Source organism: Diospyros lotus, chromosome 9, assembly GCF_014633365.1.
Source record: "Diospyros lotus cultivar Yz01 chromosome 9, ASM1463336v1, whole genome shotgun sequence".
Classification (NCBI taxonomy): Eukaryota; Viridiplantae; Streptophyta; class Magnoliopsida; order Ericales; family Ebenaceae; genus Diospyros; species Diospyros lotus.
In genome coordinates, this window is record NC_068346.1 from 20,459,880 (window position 1) to 20,479,835 (window position 19,956).

Below are 19,956 nucleotides of genomic sequence, written 5' to 3' on the forward strand. Positions count from 1 at the left end.
TTATCACTTAACGCCTACTGACCATCTGATAATAATCAGATTTGTTGCTTTATTTGAAGAGGGAAAAAGATAAATTGTATTCCTATCATGTAATTTAAATTTGAATCCCCGTCAGTCAATCTATTTTCATGATTTTTCAAAACAACAATAATCTTTTTTTTTTTAACTTGTCAATAATATATATATTTTAAATATTTTTATTTTTCTTATTTTTAAAAAAATAAAAACTATACTATAACTTTTAAATCGGTGAGTCCCCTTGCAATTTAATATTGTGTTATAATTTTTTTATCATTAAATATTCTCAATTATTTGTTTATAAATAATTAAAATACTCTTATAATTTAAAAAAATACTCTCTCTAACTCTTCTTCTTATTTTTTCAAACTTCCTTTATTTTATTCGCTCGCCCTACAACTGGGGTTACTGAACATGTTCAAATTATTTAATTTATTTTAAATGGGCATCACACGCCTTTATTAATGCCAAATTTTTATCTCAATCAGTTGATAATCTTTACATAATATTACACCCTATTGGCGATGAATTATATTTATTATAATATCTTGATGGACATTTCTGAGTAGTGTCACGCGTGGATCGTGTCAAATTAGGGCCGGAAGCCGCAGGGATGCGTGGCGCATGTGGAAAGGGACTTAGACGACCGGGCGTCTCACCGAGTGACGAGGGACGGAGACAGGGACAGAGAGAAGGGCCTCGGTCAAATCCGGCCACCACCATGCATGCATCTTCTGCGATTCCGATTCCAATTCACGCACTTCCAACGGGCAAGCAAATCGCGACTCCTAGTGCATCTTTTAAACATAAGGTTGAGATAGAAATGTGAGTGCGAGCGCAAGCAAGCCAACGGGCACGGGCGGTTGCGGTGAGCGCCCAAAATGAGTTTAAAAGCGATCGCCTAGTTGCCGCTTCATTCAAATCGCGACTCCTTCGTCGAACAACAGTCTTCGCAGGCAAGTTTCCTTCCTCTCTCTAACGGTCGAAAATCCTCGAGATCTCCTCCCGATCCCAATTTGTTCAAATTGAAATAGACAGTGAGCTTCAACTCCACTCGCTCTGCCAACTCTGGATCCAGATCGAAGCGAAGCTTCAATTCGCTCTCTTCAAGCCCTTCGAGTAACGGCAACAAAAAGAAGAAGACTACTCAGAAAACCCTAGGCATGGCTTGGGGTTCCAATTCTGGTTCTTCCTCCCGCTCATCCTTTCGCATTTCGCCTTTCTCCGATCCCGCCAGGTCCTCGCTCTCTCCCTCTCTGTACTTTGATTGCCTTTGTTGATGGTTTTCGCATGCTGGTATAGCCAAATTAGTCACATATCCGAGTACAGACGGAATAACAGGAAGAAATTTAGGAAAATAAGTAAATAATTGAAATAGGAAATAAATAATTCCTGTTGCAAATTTACTAGTCTTTTAAATCGCTACTTCTTCGTCGAATTGCAATCTTCACAAGCAAGTTTCCTTCCTCTCTCTGACGGTTGAAAATCCTCGACATCTCCTCTCGATCCCATTGTGTTCAAATTGACATAGACAATGTGTTGATGGATTTACTGTGCCATCATTCAGGTCTCGATGTACTTTGCAATATTCATTAAATGCCCAGAGGTGTTACCAAAAAATTTGAAAGTTCTCTTTTACGTGGAATCTTAACAGGAGCGGCGAGGGTATATGCTCAAGCATGGAAGACGCCTTGGGAACTATTTTTCAAGGCATCATATTACTCATATCATATGTAGTAACCTTCCAGACAGTAAAATCAAGAACCTGAGGTGCACATTACCTGGTCTTAGACATTCAAAACTGATCATTTAGCTTTTCTTGAACTTCTTTAATTTTTATTGTTGGTAATTTATCCAGGTCCTTTAGTGGTGGATTAGCAGTAGTGAAACCTTCATGGCTGATGGATTCTATTGCTGCAAATAAACTGTTAAGTTGTATGTTTTAATCTTTGCTTGACTTTTTTATTTCCTAAGCAGTTTTGAATTGACATCCCTTTTTCTAATTGCCACACTTGATTCTATGTAAGTTGAGAAAAGAAAAGAAGGTTAATCTCCAAATGTTAGGGAGGGAAGTCATTTTGATTAGTCCTCTATTAATTCCATGTACTGTATTTTCAACTGCAGTGTTTCTGTTATGTGGATAATCCTTGAAGCATGATCTAAGCGTATTGAAATTGTGAAGAATGAGTAGCAACGGTTACGTGCATTGAGAAATCTTAGGAAGATAGATAGTCTAGCATATTTGAAGACTATGTTTCTTATTGTCTTGATTGCTCTTTCAAAAAAATTCTGTATTTTGGTACAGGAACCATGTTATAAACTTTGCAGTTTATGATGCAATATAGGATTTGATATAATTTATGTTTCTTTGTGTTGTTTGCTGGCGTTCCTTACCAACTGGACCAGATTGCTAGTGAAGCTCATAACCAACCAAAGATATGTGCTTGTTTTGTTTTGGAAAGCAGCCTGGTCTCCAGTGATTTTGAAGCTTGTGTGACAGGTCAAATAGAACCTAAATTGGAGGATCCTTTTGCAAAAGCTTGCACAGATTAAGAAGACTAATTTATCTGAACCATGTGGATCCATGCAACACTCAGAGCCAACGGGCGAGGATGACAGCGTGGGCAAGAATATTGCAACAGCAGTCAATCAGGGGCTTGTGTGCATTGAAGGAGAATATAGTGAAGGGAAGTTAGATAAAGGAAGTGATGTTTGTATAATTGGTGGGAACACAGCTGAAATTCATAATCAAGCTAGCCTATCTCAACCTTATGTTTCAGGTAAATAATCTGTTATTGCAAATTTGAATACTGTGACTTGGAAACATGAAATTAAGCTTGTTAGCAAATTTGACAGTTTTTGAGTTATGGGTGTCCAAAAAATTTATTATCCATATAATAATGCTTCATATGATTTTAGATTTGCATTAGTCTATGATTTTCCAAATAAATCATGTGTCAAATTATGTGTGACTATTTTGTTTCTTTCTTTCATGTGATTTTGGATTACTACGTATACTATAATTATGCATGTGATATTCTTGGAAAAATCCATGACATCAAATGCAATTTTCAATTGGTATTAGAACATACTATAAAGTTTGCAATGTCGTTGTGGGTGGTTCTTTTCCAGGACTGTTTTTTTTTTTTTTTGTCTCATTGGTAACCATTTGGAATTACAGGGTAAGCCTGTTGCTATTTTCCATTCTGACAATCCACGCGGAACTAGTGAAATTTCATCTCTAGACTACCTTGCTCGTGGTTTTGGTTGGTTTCTTGATATAATTACCCCAGCTATTTGGCCTGGGTTTCTCTTTTTTGTTCATTAATTTTTTTTTTCTAGTCTTCGGAGTACGGGGTGGAATGTTTCTTAGAGATGCCAAGGCTCTTTGTCCTCACCTTGTCATTTTTGCTTACAACTTTGAAGCATACAACGAGGTAAAGAGTTGACATTTAATTTGATTGGCACCTAAACTGCTTGTATGGGAAGGGGTTAATGTTTTTCTTTTGCATCTCTTGTACACCATGTTATTCTATCAGGTTAGGTTTGGTGGAGTTACAGTCTTTGGATAAGTTGCAGGTGGTTGATCAGTTTTATAACATTCTACATAAGTATTGCAAAAGAGTGCAGGTTCTATTGTATTTAGTCTACGTGTCAAAGTTGTTCCAATTGTTTTTAACACTTTCTATTACTGTGGACCAATTACAATTTTGTCAGTTTTGTATATTTGTAATTTTTTTTAAGGATCTAAGCAGTTCGTTAATTATTTTTATTTGGAGTTTCAGTAGTTTTAGTTATTAGTTATACTCATGATCATTTCAAAATTCATAACCATGTGGAATGTCATGTTATTAGTTTCTCATGATTGACAATCTAGAACTTTCGTCTTTCAAATTCAACGAGTTCACCAACCTGGGATGAAAATTGCCGTTTTACATACGCTTACTAATTTCTTATGCATGAAACTTTTTGCAATAATCAGATTATGAATTACTAAATTACTTGATGAGGCTATGCGCCCTTATTGAGCTTTGATTTTCTAGAGCTCTGGGCAACATTTTTTTTGCACTTGGAGAGACCGGTAGCTCAGATATTTTCCCAGTTTTAGGTACACAAGTTCTAGCGTTAATGTTTCTAGTCGAAGAACATCCATAATCCATGCCGACATGGTAATGTCTGCACTCAAAAGTTTTTAAGTGCTATGTTGCAGCCCATATATTTTAAGTTATCCTAAACAGTTCATTTGTTATGGTGTTTATTTGGGGGCTATCTTTTCCCCCTCCCTTTTACATGTTAATTTTATTGTTGGAAAATTCTGCAAACCAAAAACCTAAGTTGTTTTTTAAAATAGTTAAAAGTCTTGGTACACTTCTTCAAGAATTCTTATTACAAGCAAAACGAAATTTAAAGTCAATTTGAAGAAAATTGAAAAATTCTAACTTGATATATCTTTGGCTTTTTGGTCACAACCTTTTAATTTGATATCCACTGGATTTGAATGATCATAATCTGGTGTATTGGGCTATGTTGATATAATGTTTGAGGGTTTTGAGTCTCAATTTTCTGTTCCTTGAGGATAGATGGTAAATTGGATTATTTGTTACGGAAAATTTGTATAGTGTATATGGAAATATGAAATTAAGCTTGTTAGCAAATTAGATAGTTTTTGAGTTATAGCATCCAAATAATTTAATACCCATATAATAATGCTTCATTTTTATTTTAGATTTGCGTAAGTGATTTTCCAAATAAATCATGTGTCAAATTATGTGTGACTATTTTGTTTATTTCTTTCATGTGATTTTGGATTACTACTTATACTATAATTATGAATGTGGTATTTGCGGAAAAATCCATGACATCAATTGCAATTTTCACTTGGCATTAGAACATACTATAAACTTTGCAATGTCCTTGTGTGTGGTTCTTTTCTTGGACTGTTTTTTTTCTTAATGGTTATTAGGAACCATTTGAAATTACAGGATAAGTCTGTTTTCATTTGCCTTTCTGACAATCCGCATATAACTGTTGGAATTACACTTGCAAACTACCCTGGTTGTGGTTATGGTTGGTTTCCTGGCATAATTACCCCATCTATTTGGCTTGGTTTTCTCTTTTTTGTTTGTTAATATTTTTTCTACTCTCAGGAGAATAGGCTCGAATGTTTCTTAGAGATGCCAAGGCTCTTTGTCCTCACCTTGTCATTTTTGCTTTCAAATCTGAAGCATACGAGGAGGTAAGGAGTTGACATTTAATGTGATTGGTACCTAGACTGCTTGTATGTGAAGGGGTCAACGTTTTTCTTTTGCATCTCTTGTACACCCGGTCATTCTATCAAGTTAGGTTTGATGGAGTCAGAGTCTTTGGATAAGTTGTAGGTGGCTAATAAGTTTTATAACATTCTACATAAGAATTGCAAAAGAGTGCAGGTTTTGTTGTATATAGTCTACATGTCAAAGTTGTTCCAATTGCTTTTAAGACTTTCTATGACTATGGACGGATCGAAATTTTATCAATTTGTATATTTGTAGCTTTTTTTTTTAAGGATTTAAGCTGTTCGTTAATTATTTTTATTTGAAGTTTTAATAGTTTAGTTATTAGTTATACCTATGGCCTTTAAAAAATTCTTAACCATGTGGATTTTCATGTTACTAGTTTTTCACAATTGACACTCTAGAACTTTAATCTTTCAGATTCACTTGGTTCACCAACTTGAAATGAAAATTGCCATGTTACCTACACTTACTAATTTGCTATGCATGCAACTTTCTACAATGATCATATTATAGATTACTAAATTACTTGATGAGGCTATACACTCTTATTGAACTTTTATTGTATAGTGCTCTAGGCTACATTTCATTGGCACTTGGAGAAACTGGTACTGCAGACGTTTTCCCAATTTTAGGTTCACAAGTTCCAACGTTAATGCTTCTACTTGAAGAACATCCATAATCCACGCGGACATGGTAACTCTGCACTCAAAGTTTGTAAGTGCTATATAGTAGTCTGTCTCTTTTAATTTATCCTCAATAGTTCATTTGTATTGATGTTCATTTGGTGTTAATCACAATCATCGTTGACATCGGCCAGATGAAGAGATGCAATGCAATCTTTGATGTAGAATTTGTGCATCCCTTTTTGGGGCTATCTTTTCCCCCCTTTCTTATACATGTTAATTTTGCTATTTGAAAATTCTGCAAACCAAAAACATAAGTTTTTTTTTTTTTTCAATTTTTTAATTATTGTTTTAGGGACGATTTTAAAATAGTTAAAGTCAAGGTACAAGTCTTCAAGAATTCCTACTACAGGCAAAAAGAAATTTAAAGTCAATTTGAAGAAACTGGAAAAATTCTAACTTGATATATCTTTGATTTTTTGGTCACAACCTTTTAATTTGATTTCCAATGGATTTGAATGATCATATGATTTGGTGCATTGGGCTGTGTTGGTACTTAAATCCATAATATTGAGGGTTTTGAGTCTAATTTTTTTTTTTTGAGGATAGATGGTAAATTGGTTTATTTGTTATAGCAAATTTGTATTGTGTGACATGGAAACATGAAATTAAAATTGTTAGCACATTTTATAGTTTTTGAGTTATGGGTGTCCTAATAATTTATTATCCATATAATAATGCTTCATATGATTTTAGATTTGCTTCAGCCTATGATTTTCCAAATAAATCATGTGTCAAATTATGTGCGACTGTTTTGTCTATTTCTTTCATGTGGTTTTGGTTTTACTACTTATACTATAATTATGCATGTGGTATTCTTTGAAAAATCCATGACGTCAAATGCAATTTTCAATTGGTATTAGAACATATTGCAGAGTTTGCAATGTTTCTGTGGGTGGTTCTTTTCCAAGACTTTTTTTTTTTTTTTTTTTTGTCTTAGTGGTTATTTTAAACCATTGGGAATTACATGATAAGGCTGTTGCTATCTACCATTCTGACAAGCTACAAGTAACTGCTGAAATTTTTATCTACAAACTACGTTGCTCATGTGTTTGTGGTTAGGGTTCTTGACATAATTTCCCTCGCTATTTTACTTGGGTTTCTCTTTTCTATTCATTAATATTTTTTTTACTCTTAGGAGTACAGGCTGGAATGTTTCTTTAAGATACTAAGGCTCTTTGTCCTCACCTTGTCATCTTTCCTTACAATTTTGAAGCATACAAGGAGGTAAAGAGTTGACATTTAATTTGATTGGCATCTAAATTGCTTCTATGGGAGGGGGGTCAATGTTGTTCTTTTCCATTTGATGTACACCATGTCATTCTATCTGGTTAGGTTTGGTGGAGTTACAGTCTTTGGATAACTTGCAATTGGATGATCAATTTTATAATATTCTATATAAGCATTACAAAAGAGTGCTGGTTCTGTTGTATATAATCTATGCGTCATAGTTGTTCCAATTGCTTTTAACACTTTCTATGACTGTGGGCCAATTACAAGTTTATCAGTTTTGCATATTTGTAGTTTTTAAGGATTTTTTTATTTGGTGTATGTAACACAGCAATTTTCATTTTAGGTTAGTGAACCAGGTGAATCTGAATGATGAAAGGTCTAGAGTGTCAATCGTGAAAAACTAATAACATGACACTCCACATGGTTATGAATTTTGCAAACCAAAACCATAAGTTGTTTTTTTTTTTTTATTTCTATTTTAGAGTCAAGTGTTCAAAAATTCTGTTACAAGCAAAAAGAAATTTAAAGTCAATTTGAAGAAAATGGAAAATTCTTACTTGATATATCTTTGGTTTTTTGTTCACTACCTTTTAATTTGAAATCCACTAGATTTGAGGAATCATATGATTTGGTGTATTGAACTATGTTGATACTTAACTTGAATCTATAATGTTGAGGGTTGTTAGTGTCAATTTTTATTTTTTTAAGGATAGATGGTAAATTCTTTTATTTGTTTAGCAAATTTGTATAGAGTGACCTTGAAACATGAAATTAAGCTCGTTAGAAAATTTGATAGTTTTTGTGTCACAGCCTAGGAAGCCACCTTCAAAAGGTTGTTGCCTAGCGCAAACTAATATACTTAGGATCTCCCCCCTAACGGACCGATGTGTGATTTGGCACGTTACAATAACACACTCCCCATCCCCCTCCTGGGATGTGCAGTGTCCCCACTGCATGGCCCCCGCCATCGCCAGACTAGCAGGTAAACTCTAATACCACTTGTCACAACCTAGGCACCACCTTCTCAAAGGTTCATGTGATTTTAGATTTGCATGTAATAATGCTTCATGTGATTTTATATTTGCATCAGTTTATGATTTTCCAAAAGAATCATGTGTCAATTTATGTGTTACTATTTTCTTTCTTTCTTTCATGTGATTTTGGATTACTACTTATACTATAATTATGCATGTGGTATTCTTGGAAAAATCCATGACATTAACTGTAATTTTCAATTTGTATTAGAAGATACAAATTGGGTCATGATAGCTTTTTACATTAGTGGGCATGTTCTTCGGACTGAATGGTTGGGAAATGAGAGTGCCTCTGTACTACACAGACAAGTAACACTTTCTTCTTACTTTCTTAGCATTTCAATTTTACTAAATTGTTGATTAAGTACTTATGTTTCATCATTACATACTGTCATTTATTTTTTTATCAAGTGCACAATTTTTATGTAGGGAACTTTTGCCATTATAGTGATTGTAAGATGTTTTGCTCAGGTGAAGTACGAGATTTATGTAGTGATCTTTTACATTTTATTCCCTTTTTATTCCTTTCCTTTTTTCTTTTTTATTTCTTGCTTTTTCAATTATGATGTTAAAATAGTCGTGCCATTTTAAACTAATTGGGTCATGATAGCTTTTTACATCAATGGATAGGTTCTCAGGACTGAATACTTGGGAAATGAGAGAGCTCATATCCTATACAGGGAAGTAGCTCTTCGTTCTTACTTTCTTAGTGACCCAAGTATGGTATTTTTGTACTTATTTGTCGAGGGTGGATCAAATGATTCTTTAATGGAAAAACCCTTGGGGTTTTTTTGTTGCCTAACGTCTGGCTTTATGAATGGGTTCTTTTTAAGCAATTGGAATTGCCCTTTAATTTCAAGCCACTTAGACTTGATTATGATCTCATCCCAAGAAATTGTGACCTGTTTCTTTTTTCTTTTGTAGCTCAGTTTCCCTAACACTTCAGGCATAGTTATTTTCTTCTACTAGGGAAGGGTTGTCCTCGGTTGAGGAAGAACCTGTTTATTCACGCCATCCACCAGGTTACATCAAGTCTTACTTGCACGTTTAACAATCTATCCTCATAAAGTAAGCTATTTGAAAATAGAATATGAAAAAATGAATGCATAAGGGGATTAGGAAATATGATTACTGCAAACTAGTGGTGGAACTCGATTGTGCAAGTAGATGATGCTTAACTACTAAGGTTTGAATAGTTGTAAAACCACTTCATTTTATTAATCTTCTTTTAAGTATTTGAGCATTTCAATATTATTGAATTGTTGATCGAGTACTTATGTTTCATCATTACTTACCGTCATTGATTTTTTTATGAAGTGCACAATTTTTATGTACGAAATTTTTAGCGTTATACTGATTGTAAGATGTTTTCCTCAGGTGAAGTATGAGATTTTACGCTCTTATGAGAAAGTTGATGAGATGCTAAAGTTTATTTTAAAGAGGTGAGTTTCATTATGCATTACTCTCCCTGTCTTCCTCTTTCTTAGAGGAATATATTTTTAAGCCGAATAGACTATTTTATTCGATACTTAGGGTCATTTTTGAATTTTATCCAGTTTTGACATTTAGTTCAATTTGGTCATCAAATTTAAACTTTGATTTCAATTTTGTCCCCAAGCGGATAAGCGTGTGCTCCAACATACGTGGTGCTTAGCTGGCGTGCTGATGTGTCCAGTGTTGGACACACCAACAAAAGAAACCCATCATCTTTAACCCTCAAGCCATTGGGTTTTACATCCTAAAAAGTTGCCTCCGCCTTCCTTCATCGCCGGTCGCCTTTTTGTTCTCTCCTTGCCGGTAACCCGAGGCTTGAACCCTGTGGTCATGCCACGCGAGCCATGTCGAGCACGAAGATTTTCGGCCATGGGAGTGACTAGATTTTCGCCTTTTTGTTCTCTTCTTAGAGCAATATATTTTTATGAATATTTCGACTACATAAAGTACTTGGATTGTTCTTTGGTGGTCTACATGCAGTTTCAACGCTTTTAGTTATCACTGTAGTGATCTTTTACCTTTTATTCCCTTTGTATTCATTTCCTTTTTTATTTTTTTATGTCCTATTATTTCAACTATGATGTTAAAATAGTCGTTCCATTTTAAACTAATTGGGTCATGATTGCTTTTTACATCAATGGGCAGGTTCTCAGGACTGAATACTTGGAAAATGAGAGAGCTCCTATCCTACACAGGGAGGTAGCTCTTCGTTCTTATTTTCTCAAGGACCCAGGTATTTCTAGACAAAATCTTCTACAACTATTTTTCTTTTTGGTGTTATCCGCGTAAAATATTTTCACTACATTTTGGTGGATTGTACTTATTTTTCAATTTTTGATCGATTATTATTTTGGCTAAGGAACGAGAAAGGATTGCAGTTCTAGTAATATTTTAAATATAACTTATACAGAAAAGGCAATGCAACCATTTTTTATAACAAATAACACTACATAAATGAATGTATCTAGATAAAAATAAATTCACATTAATAAATCATAACATTCAGGTTCAAAATTTTACCAAAAGCATTAAATTTCATTAAGTGATGATTTACAAAAGAACAAGAGAGATGATCGAAGAACAATGCTGGCTAAATTGAAGTGATTAGCTAAAAAGATATTAAGGTTCAAAATTCAAGTTTAGAATTCCCTAGAACATTAAGGTTCAAAAAATGACGATTTACACATATTACAGGGCAAAGAGCGATGATCCAACAACAATAATACTAAAATTGATATAATTGATCTAATTATATTGTTGATAAACTACAAATTCACTTTTACAACAATTTATTTCTATCACCAACTTTAGTCCACACTGAGTTTTCAACATTTTTTTCATACTAAATGAAGAATGTGTGAAAACTAGAATTCAAGGTGGAATGTAATGATGTAGGAATTACTTGTATGGACAAACAATCAAACTTTTTCTATTATCATTTTGGTCGAGGACCATGAAAGGATATTAGTTCTAGTAATAATATATTAAATATAACTTAAGCATGGAAGGCAATGCAACTATTTTTAAAATGAATAAAACTAAATAATTAGATGTAATTAGATAAATAGAAATTGACATTAATAAACAACATTCAGCTTCCGGATTATCGAACAAACATTAAGTTTCAAAAATTGATGATTTACTCAAGACAAAAAGATGTTATCTAAGAACAATACTAGATCAAGTCATTAGCTAAAAAGTAATAGGCAGTGATAAACCACAAGTTTGAATTCAGAATTGTCAACAAACATTAAGTCTCAAACAGGCAAGGTTTATACATATTAGAGGGTAGAAAGAGATGATCTAACAACAATATTAAATAATTGATTTAATTAGATTATTGATTATTGATAAATCATAAAATTCTAAATATAACTTAAGCAGAGAAGGCAATGCAACCATTTTTAGAATGAATAATACTAAATAAATGGATTTAACTTGACAAATAGAAATTGACATTGATAATCCACAACACTCAGATTCAGGATTACCAAATGAATATTAAGGTTCTGAAATTGATGATTTACACAAAACTAAGAGATGTCATCCAAGAACAATACTGGATAAATTGAAGTGATTAACTAAAAAGAAATCAATAATTATAAACCACAACATTCAAATTTAGCATGAAGTTTCAAAAAGCCATGGTTTACAGATATTACAGGACAGAGAGATGATCCAATAACAATACTAAATAATTGACGTAATTGAATAAATCACAAAATTCACATTCATAACAATTTATTTTTTCACCAACTTCAATCCACACCTGTTTTTCAGCACTTGTTTTCATATTAATAGAGGAATGTGTGCAGATTGCCATTCTAGATGGAATGCAATGATACAAGAATTAGTTATATGGACCAACAATCAATGTTTATATATTGTCCCCAATGAACTTACAATGACTAGCCACTACAATTCATGCTCCTTGGCCAAAACAAAAGTAGGTAAAAAGTGAAATACACAAAGAGGGGGGAATTGTCAAGACCCCAAGATCCCCAAGGATATAATCGTAATTATGTAGTATATGTGTTGTTGTAGGTCGTGCATTGTTGTTGTAGTGATTGTAATTTGTTGTTGTAGCTTATAAGTAGGGTAGAATAGATAGAGAATGTCATATAGTTGAATGATCAATAAAATTTATTCTTTCTCTCATCAATTCTTACTCGATCTCTCTATAATTTCTCTTTAATCTCTCCCTCTATTATTGTTCTATCTAAATATCTTCTCCTATTCTTCTGATATCTCCCTCACTTCTTCGGATTTCCCCACCTTACTTTTTGTTCTAATTCCCTCGAATTCTTCCAATTTCCTATCAAGACCCTGAGCAAACCCTGGGATCATGACAGAAGAATATTGTCACTATAGTTGTCAACAACACTGTCACGGATTGCAGTTGAAATAGCTCAGTGAATTGTAATTACTTGGTTGTTTGAATAGCCGAGAATATTAGTTGAGCAATTAGGCCTAATTTTCAAATTCAAACTACATTATAATTGTTGATCAAGTGGCCATTGGAGCCTATTATGGAAGTCAGATCTCTAAATAAAGCACACTGATACTGCTCTAAAACCATTCAAAGAATTATCAATACAAAATCTCTCTCCCGCCTTTTCTTCTCTCTTTAACTCTCATTTCCCCCTCTTTTCTCTCTATTCTTCCCCCTTAATTTCCCAATTCTCCTCAATTTAAGGAGAATTTCCCATCAAAATTCAATTCTGACACAAACATTTTATTAGCTAATTGTTCCACACCCATGAAAAGAGAGGCAAAGTCCAAGATTGAAGACACCAACAAAGTTTAGAACCCCCTGCAAGAGTAGGCAAACCACAAAATAGAGAGAGAAGAGACCCTTCTCTTTTAGGGAGCCAAGGCATCACACGTTTAAGTATTAATGTTTTACGAGATAACAACTTGGGATTCACTTTCAAAAATTTATCCCTATAATATCTATAATATATGCAGGTTCTTTTTGGGAGATACGAATATGAGGCCTTTAGTATCTATAATATATGTAGGCTCTTTTTGAGAGAGAAAAATATGAGGCCTTTATTTGATATAGCCCATGATACATCAAGGGGTTGGACAATTTATCATTGGCAATTGTTCAATATTAGAATTGATTAAATTATTGGAAAGTGACATATCCTCAAGGTAATAGATGTAACAGCCCACCTTCTCGAGCGTACTATGTTTAGGAAATTTGGATCTTAATTTTTTTTTTTCATTATTCTCGAAATTCCCTAAGACCTATCTAGTGCTTGACGAAATATTTACACTAGAAATAAATACAAAGCGGAAGCTGAATCAAACCTGCTCATGGCTTACATAATATCTGAATATAACATTTATTACAAAGTTGGTACATAAGTTTCTGAAAATAAATCGAAACATACACAATTCTTGAACCAATCATAACAAGGCACATTTACTCGTTTCTTGACGTCTCACCTCACTACACATCCTCAACCTCTGTATCATTGCTGCAAATCTCGACTGGAACATCGAATGTTCCAAGGGCGAAACTCAAGTTAGATGATGAACCATCTAAGTAAGGGTACATAATGTTATATCATGTGTGTATGTAATGTCTTACCTCGTAGGTGTCAACTGCATCCCTCATGCTACCTACCATTTTTGCGGCCACCTCTTTCGAAGCCGGGGTGTGTGGGTGCACCCTTGGTACGACAGCGGTGCCAGTTCGTACTCCTTACGGCCTCAATGCGAACGATCAATGATACCAACGTGTATGTATGAATTTCATAGTCATGTCATGTATGCAGTCTACATGATGGTGTACATATCAGTGTATGTCAATATGATAAAAGCATTCTCGAAGATAAACATTTATAACCGTACTAAGCTTAAATCGGTACACTTACAGCTAAATTGTCTCGAAAAGCGTGTTAGCCTCGAAAACCGTGTCGAGCAGCTATTTCTCACTCCTCTTGCCCTCAAGGACTCCTAAAACATTAAATTTTTTTTTTTTTTTCAGAATATTACTTTACTAATTTTCATATTTTCTATAATTTCTCTTTATTTTAAGCCTTATTTCTTCAAAATTACATGATAATTATCTAGACTTTTATATTACCCAATTTCTCTTTACTAATATTCCTTAAATAATATTTCTAGCATTCTGGAATTTTCTTGAAATTTTTCAAATTAAATTCCTATTTTTTTCTTATTTCCATAATAGAAAAATTACCTAAATAAATACTAAATTTAGCATTTTCCATAATATTTTTCACAAAATAAGACATAAACAAAATTCCAGATTTAATGGAAATTTTTTCAAGATTTTATTTTTCTTTATTTATTTTCTTTTCTTTTTATTTCTCTGGCGGGCTCGTGGAAGGCACGCGCCTTCTTCCCACTCGCGGGCGCATGTAGCCACGCGCTCGACTACATCGTCTTCTCCAATGGCCTTCTCGCCGCCGGCGACGCTGCCCGCTAAAGCTTCAAAAGAAGCTTGCCTCCCCCCTATATTCGACCTCCTGATTCTAAAAATAGCCTTAAATTTGCGAAAAACATAGTAGAATACCTCGATTTTTGCGTTTAAAGCCTCGGCTCTGGTGACTTGTGATTTTTCGGCGAAGCTTTGTTCCACCGCTTCCTTTGCTCCGTTGGCCACCAAAATCACCAGGAAATTTGCCCACGCCTTGAGGATCAAAACCCTACTCACGAAGCTCTCAAACACTACCCAAATCGAGCAATCTATGAAACAAAAGAAATCTGATGAAGGCCTTGCGCAAACTCGGCTATTTATAGCCAAAATCCGATATGACTTGCCCTATCATGGATGGCCACGCGTCCTGGAGGCCATTCCGACGTCCTTGGGAGCATTTAAAGCTCCCCTTACCTCTAGTGGCCGATTGTAAATGCTCTCAAGGACGTCGGAATGGCCTCCAGGCGCGGCCATGCTCTGGCCATGCGCCTGCTCTAGATTTTCAGTGATTATATATATATATATACAGATATATAAATATACACCTTTATATCATACATATATACATACGTATACATATACCCATTTCTGATATTTTTTCTATATACCTTATTAAATTTCAACAATATCTGATATATTATTATTATTTATTTTAAACTATATGCAATGCATTTAACTATGATTATAACACACCATTATAATTAAACTATATACTAATAAATAAATTTATTCACAATGACTTAGGGTATTACAATAGAAATAGAATTATGTGTTGCAAAACTCTATTCATGGCTTAAAAACTAAGAAGTTTCTATATCACAACCAAAAATACTATTACTTGGATAAGCCCAAAGTTAATAGTTAGCAACAAATGCAATTGACTTCATTTTCGGTGCTTTGCATCTCCAAATATACTCTTAACCCCTACCACACTCCCAAAATAAAAACAACAAGCCCTTTTCCCACTTTATGGAGTCAACTACAAATTCTAGCTCTTCATTAATTTCTATCTATGGTCTCATCTTTTATAAGACCCTTAAAAGTAAGACTATAACTAAATATCATCCACCAAGTTTTTTTTGGTCTTCTTCTACCTCTTTTACTAACCACTTGTTCAATCTCAATCACACTCCTCATAGAAGCCACGACTAGTCTTTATTTTATATAGTCAAACCATGTTAATCATGTCACAGTCTCACAGATCTTAGATATAATAGGAGGTGTCATTTCAATCTTTTTACAAATAACATAATTCCTAATTTATTCCTTTTTGTATGTTGGTACTTAATTAGCTAAAATTCTATGCTATAGAAGAAAGCTAATCTTATAATCATCTTGTAAATTCTTTTTTTTAGCTGTAATAAAATCTTACTACCATATCCGAAAGCAATTTTGCATTTTGACCATCCACCTTAATTCTATGAGTAACATTCTCATTAATCTCTTTATCATTTTGGGTAATTGATCCAAGAAATCTAGACTTGTCTTTTCTTGATATTGACTTGATCTTCCAGTTTTATCATAACATCATTGACATATATTTTTACTAAAACTTACAAACGAAGTAATTAATAGCAGGGTTACCACTATCCTTGTTGTAGTGACACGTCTTGTATGTATTCCTAGGAAAATGAATTTGTCCATTTTTGAGATTGTGTAGGATTATACACAAAAGATCCCTTTTGGGCTCTCTCTTTAGCCTTATGTCTCTTATCCCTAGGAGGTCTTTATGCATTTCACTCTATTAACCTTTAGACTCTAAAGTATTCATTTATATCAAGTTGAGTATTCATGCCTTCTTTTGTCTCATACGAAAACAAAATGTCATCTGCAAATAGCATACATAACCCAACATTTGCTTGGGTAAGTTCAGTGAATTTATTTGTCACTAGGGTAAATAGGTAAGGGTTGACGTAATACCTGTGCTTATGTGGCATTTGAAATACATTTCATTGTAAGAAACAATTTAGGGAAAACAAAACAACTACTTCTGTGACTAGTCCAGTGCAGCATTCATTCAAGAAAAGCTAAAAATAAGAAAAATACATTTTCAAAAGGGGGGAAGAATTTGTGGGTAGTGGCCTAGGAGTTGCGGAAGACAAAGTTAGCTATGTAAAAGATTTTAACAAAAGATAACTGCAACCATCTTTATTAAAATTTATAATTTAGCAATTGAGAGTTGTGCTTTTTTCATGAATACATTACCAAACAACAATAGAATTGCCTCATCCACTCAAACTTCTCAAATTAGTGTAGAAAAATGGCATGCTCCATATACTAACAAGCAAACAAACATATCGCACACAAGTATAAAGGGGTTTCTTCAAGCCCTTGTCAAAAATCACACTTATACCGTATTTGATCCCAAAAAAGTATATATCCAAGTTTGTGAATTGAATGCCACGACCCCATGGGTTGTTTGTAATTTTCAATTGCATTTTAAATTTTCAGTTGTAGAATTGGAGGGAGCTAATTCTCACTCAAACGCAGGAGGTGGTTACACAGAGCAGAGAAAAAATACGATCGATTTGGGAAGAGCTGCAAGAGGATATCGCAGCATCTAATGATGGAGTTCTAAGGGAATTGGCCAGGCAGAGGGAGACTATGGATCAGCAGATGCTATCTGCATTACCTCAATTCCTGTTGCCACCGGAGTTTCCTCCCCGAGAAGAGCCGAAGATGGGATCATCGGGACCTGGCATATTGCTGAGACCATAGGAAGTTTCGGAGGCGGGAGAACCACAATTCGAAGAGACACGTGATCAGGTATGAGTGTTGAATTCCTCTAGATCTAGCCAAGGTCATCTACCAAGGCTAGACATACCTCGTTTTGAAGGATCCAAACTACGTTGGTGGATCCGAAGATGTGAGAGGTATTTTCAATTATATTACATACCCGAGAATCAGAGGATAACCATAGCTACGGCATATCTTAATGATATGGTTGATAGACGGTACCGAGGGTGGTCCAAATCCAAGGGTATGGGGGCGAGATGGATTAACTTTGCAGAAGAGTTGTGTGTGAGGTTTAGAGAAAAGAACATGACCGATGTCATTGAGGAATTCAACAAACTCAAGCAAGAAGGGACGGTCACGGAGCATCAGGAAAAATTCATGGAGCTGGGGGCATTGATGTGGAGTGCTCAACCCACTCTCACAGACCAATATTTTGTCTCGAGTTTCATTAGTGGTCTAAAAGACGAGCTAAGGTCCACGGTAAAAATGTTCCTATCGGTCACTGAGAGGGAAGCAGCGAATAAGGTCAGGTTGTAAGAATTAACTCTAGAGGCCAGATATAAGAGGAATAGATCAACACCGAGGCCAATGCCGGTGGCTGGATACCTAACAAGGGGCAACACTAAGGGATTGATGCCTGTGCCTACGGGAGGAGTAAAAATGGGTCCTAGTACCACGACTAACAGAGTTCCAACAATGGAACAAAGGAGAATGTTGGGATTATGTTTCAATGTGGTGACAAATACGGACCTAACCATCAGTGTAGGAGGCACATGCTTAACATGGAAGGAGCAGAAAGAAAGGAAGAGGAAACCCAAGGGGAAGAAGAACAAGAAGAAAAAGATAAAGAGGCAAAGGATGATTATGCAAACGATCAAGGGAAAAAAGGAGGAGAAATTTCCTTTCATGCTCTTAAAGGTGGCCCTATAGAAAAGATGAAGGTTCGGCAGGTAAGACATAAGAAGCTAATGGTGTTGATCGATAGTGGTAGTACTCATAGCTTCTTGAACAAAGCTACTGCCCACGAACTAAAATGCCAAATGACGCACACCACCCCATTATCAGTGACCGTAGCCAATGGGCAAAAGATGTACAGCCATTGTAAGTGTGTGGACTTCAAATGGGTGATGCATGGCTATGAGTTCAGAATATCAGAGCTGGGAAGATGCAATATAGTCCTGGGCGTGGATTGGATGAGAGTTGTCATTCCACTTACCTTTGATTTCAACAAGTTGGAGGTAACGGTAGAAATGGAATGAAGGAGATTAAAACTCAGCCTGGAACAAGGACAGTGCAAGATGATTAAGGGAAGTAAATTGAAAAAGTTGTTTCAGAAGACATGGGGACAAATCACACAGTTATACTCAATCCAAGCTATAGAAAGGGAAGAATCTGATGAAGAAATGAAGCCTTAACGACGTGAGAAGGGAGAATGCTACTCAACCTATTCCCAAGTAACTACCATAGATAGCTTGAACTTACTTTTGGAAAGATATAAGGACTTGTTCAATGAGCCTAATTCTCTAACACCCAAAAGACCTTTGGACCATGTCATTCCCCTCAAACCTCAAACTACACCAGTAAACATTCAACCAAATCGTTATTCACCCACCCAAAAGGCTGAGATTGAAAAACAAATTTCCAACATGTTAGCTACTTCCTTTATACAACCCAGCCAAAGCTCTTTCGCATCACCCGTGCTATTGGTTAAAAAGAAGGATGACTCAAGGAGATTTTGTAGCGACTATCGTCAACTCAATCATCACACCATCAAGAACAAATTTCCTATTCCCCTTATAGATGACCTGTTGGATGAGTTGGCATGAGCCAAAATTCTCTAAGCTAGACCTTCGATCCGGATACCATCAAATTCGGATGAAACCCATCAATATCCCCAAAGCAACCTTTTGAATCCACCAAGGTCTACATGAATTTGTAATCATGCCTTCCGGTCTTACTAATGCTCTCGCTACCTTTCAAGCACTCATGAGCCAGGTTTTTACTCCCTATCTTCAAAAGTTTATCCTAGTGTTTTTTGACAATATACTCATCTATAGCCCAAACCTGGAACAACACCTAACCTACCTTCAAACCACATTTGAAATCCTTAGATCAAACCAATTGTATGCCAAGCTATCTAAGTGTATTTCTGCCAGGAATGAGGTGGGGTATTTGGGGCACATTATATCAGAGAAAGGGGTTAAAATAGACCCCAGCAAGGTCACAACAATGGTGGAGTAGCCAAGGCTAGGATCTGTAAGAAAACTAAGGAGATTCTTGGGATTAATAGGCTATTATCAAAAATTTATAAGGCACTATGGGGTAATTAGCAGCCTTTGACAAATCTATTGAAGAAAGATGGGTTCCATTGGAATCCCCAAGCAAAAGCAACTGTCCTGACTCTCAAAAAAGCAATGACCAAAGAACCAATATTGGCTCTACTCGATATCTCCAAACAATTCATAGTAGAGATGGATGCTTGTGACAAAGGAATAGGGGTTGTACTAATGCAGGAGGGAAAACCTATTGCC

At 35.1% G+C, this 19,956-nt stretch overlaps 1 long non-coding RNA gene across 24 annotated transcripts in view; it reads left to right on the plus strand.

Annotated features, from left to right (window-relative positions):
• The first annotated feature begins 613 nt into the window (after nucleotides 1-613).
• Nucleotides 614-19,956, plus strand: part of LOC127809815 (uncharacterized) — a 46,803-nt gene continuing 27,460 nt past the window's right edge. For 2 of the 24 annotated variants that reach the window (XR_008025278.1, XR_008025263.1), the window contains exons 1-10: nucleotides 614-978; nucleotides 1,057-1,255; nucleotides 1,673-1,788; nucleotides 1,877-1,953; nucleotides 2,425-2,798; nucleotides 3,200-8,553; nucleotides 8,674-8,715; nucleotides 8,875-9,266; nucleotides 9,622-9,686; nucleotides 10,384-10,471. This is a non-coding gene — a long non-coding RNA (uncharacterized LOC127809815). Of the gene's footprint in view, nucleotides 979-1,056; nucleotides 1,256-1,672; nucleotides 1,789-1,876; nucleotides 1,954-2,424; nucleotides 2,799-3,199; nucleotides 8,554-8,673; nucleotides 8,716-8,874; nucleotides 9,267-9,621; nucleotides 9,687-9,862; nucleotides 10,321-10,383; nucleotides 10,472-17,179; nucleotides 17,456-19,956 lie in introns of those variants that run through there. The other 22 variants (XR_008025282.1, XR_008025281.1, XR_008025286.1 and 19 more) reach the window with 22 other exon arrangements.